The sequence below is a fragment of the Lactuca virosa genome, chromosome 7, assembly GCF_052849685.1.
Source record: "Lactuca virosa cultivar CGN04683 chromosome 7, Lactuca_virosa_CGN04683_v6, whole genome shotgun sequence".
NCBI lineage: Eukaryota > Viridiplantae > Streptophyta > Magnoliopsida > Asterales > Asteraceae > Lactuca > Lactuca virosa.
Window position 1 is genome coordinate 68259645 of NC_136432.1, and position 3185 is coordinate 68262829.

The 3185-nt window shown below is 39.2% G+C and overlaps 1 pseudogene; it reads left to right on the plus strand.

Moving 5' to 3' along the window:
• The first annotated feature begins 1572 nt into the window (after positions 1 to 1572).
• Positions 1573 to 2449, plus strand: LOC145125914 (chlorophyll a-b binding protein 16, chloroplastic-like; annotated as a pseudogene).
• Positions 2450 to 3185: the final 736 nt, after the last annotated feature.

The following is a 3185-nucleotide window of genomic DNA, read 5'->3' on the forward strand; positions in this document are numbered from 1 at the left end:
CTAGCATGATATGTTATATGTGATAGTGGTAGTAGGGGGAGAATAGTCCCCAAGTTCGGGCGTTAGAACCGAAGGGTAGGTCGGGCACCCCAGAATTGCCTAACAGTATGTTTATGCTATGATGTTATGTGGTAGTAGTAGGAGGTGAAATAGTCCTCGGATGTCGGTCGTAAGGACCGATGGGTAAGTCAAGCACCCCAGAATGGCTTGACCTGGGTAGTCAGGCACCCCATAATTGCTTGGCAGTATATGTGTGTTATATTATTACGTGGTAGTGGTAGGTGTGAAATAGTCTCCGATAGTCGGGCGAAATAGACCGACAGGTAAGTCAAGCACCCCAGAATGGCTTGACTTGGGTAGTCAGGCACCCCAGAATTGTCTGACAGTATGTTATTGTATTGTTATTGTATGGTGTGTGGTATGATGGGGGAACTCGCTAACCTTTGTGCTTACGGTTTACAGTTTTGGTTTCAGCTACTCGTTTTCAAAGGAAAGGAGTCGGCTTGATCGCAGCGCATCACACTATGTTTTCCGCACATGAGATCTTTGGGATTACACTCTGATATTGTTTTATGATAACATGTTTTCATTATTCCTACTTTGGTTTTGACATGACATGATATTATGGATTTTTTATTATACTGTTGGTTTTATAATAACTTAATTAAAACGAAATTTTTGGCATTGAATTTTGGGATGTTACAATGTAACTATGTTTTTATTGTGGATAATGAACTAAATATAAGTAAATTTCTATTATGGGTAAAAGTTTTAAGTAAAATATAATTACAGACATTAGATAAAGTAATTTGATGATATATTTAAATAAATGTATGCTGATGTCATGAACGAATAAATATATAAGGTACATGCCACTCTTGTAAGAAATAGAATATATAATGCCATGACGTATATAATTCAGATTTAGAATCAATGAATTATGATTAATCAAACTAGAAAGTTAATCTTGATGGAATTTGTTCATAAATGCAAGAATGATGACAAAACGCACTAAAAATTAAATATGATTACGCTGAATGTGTCATATATGTTCAAGACCAGCTATCACACAAGTATTCTTATATGATCCTTCCTCCCTTAAAATTCCATATAATCAAATAGACATGTTATCAACATTAAATTTTCCAGTCGTTAACATTCGACACACAAGAATAATGCTAGAGTTATTTATGCTTTATATGTGTATATTAGTAAACTCATCTGAATTCAAAATGAATATTGTTATATGATGGATTCCACTTTTAGTTTTTGCAAAAAGATCCACTAACTAATTATAATTGTTACGTATACGTAGAGTGGGCACTGAGTTAAGGTTTGTTTGACGTACATGAGTTTAAGTGTTTTTTAAACATTTGGGATAGGAAATCTTGGAATGAAATTAAATGTACAGTGTCGAATTTTAGTTGGTGTTCTAAATAGATGTAATTCATACGGATCAAATATATCAGCCTCCAATCAAAAACAAACTAAAGATCCGGAAGATAAACAGTACCCTACAAAATGCACCATCCTATTTATAGCACTTGTGAAGAACCATATGACTTAAAGCAGTCAGCCCCCAACTTTCTAAATATTCTTACTTTCTAATTTAAGAAAACTTACAATGGCTGCTTCCACCATGGCTCTCTCCTCTCCTTTCGCAGGCCAAGCAGTCAAAACAACTCCCTCAAGTTCTGAGCTTTTCGGAAATGGACGGGTTTCCATGAGGAAAACTGCAGCTGCCAAGAAGGTTGCGACATCAGGAAGTCCATGGTACGGCCCTGACCGTGTCAAGTACCTAGGCCCATTCTCCGGCGAGGCTCCATCATACCTGACCGGTGAATTCCCAGGTGACTACGTCTGGGACACCGCCGGACTTTGTGCTGATCCATAGACATTTTCCAAGAACCGTGAGCTTGAGGTCACCCACTGCAGATGGGCAATGCTTGGAGCTCTTGGCTGCGTCTTCCCTGAGCTCTTGGCCCGTAATGGTGTGAAGTTCGGTGAGGCTGTATGGTTCAAGGCTGGATCCCAGATCTTCAGTGAAGGTGGTCTTGATTACTTGGGAAACCCTAGTTTGGTCCATGCTCAGAGCATCTTGGCTATCTGGGCCACCCAAGTCATCTTGATGGGTGCGGTTGAGGGCTACAGAATTGCCGGTGGACCATTGGGTGAGGTTGTTGACCCACTTTACCCTGGTGGTAGCTTCGACCCATTGGGCCTTGCAGATGATCCAGAGGCTTTTGCTGAGTTGAAGGTGAAGGAGATCAAGAATGGAAGACTGGCTATGTTCTCCATGTTTGGGTTCTTTGTTCAAGCCATTGTGACAGGAAAGGGGCCGTTGGAGAACTTGGCTGACCACCTTGCTGACCCTGTTGCAAATAACGCCTGGTCTTATGCTACAAACTTTGTCCCCGGAAAATCGGTTAGATAGTCCCGATTCTACGTACTTAAATCATTTAAGTTAAAAAATTGATTAGACAGGCTTGGGCCATAACTATTTACGAAGACTCGTTTATAAGCCAAATCACATCGTTTTTAGATTTTCTTGACAAACCCACTTAGGCCAAGTTATAAGAGTTTGGCTTGCTAGGACCTGGACCGGTAAATGTTGGATCAGGCCGCTATACAATCACCTATGAGTAGATGTGTTCAAAGTATTGGACCACCGAGGCTTCTATACTATATCATTGTAGCATTTAAGGCCTTGAAGTCGTCAGATAAAACTTGTTGATATGAACGGCTGCATGTTTTCAAAAAGGAATGGTCTTCACTTCCATGCATCTTTGGCCCGGACCATTTTTTTTCTTGTAAGAAATGGACATTATAACTCTATATTTTTCATTTGCTTTTGTAAAATCATTTAAAATGGATTAAAAGGGCCTAAGCCATATATAATCGGTTACTGAGGCCTAACTATGGACCATTAGACATATTAATTTGCTTTGCCAAGTTGGTTTTTAATGTTTGGATAGAAGTAAGGACCACTTAAATACCTACTTGACTCAGACCCGATTTTTAAAACGAGAAGTATTTAAAAGTTGTATTTTTTGGGATTTTATGGTCCTCACTTCCAACTTTTTTCAGACAAGTTTCGTTCCTCTGGCTAGGATGTTGAAGCCATTATTACGGAGCCAAAGCATGGCATCTCTACGAAATCTTTTTGATCAATAGCTAAATAAAGA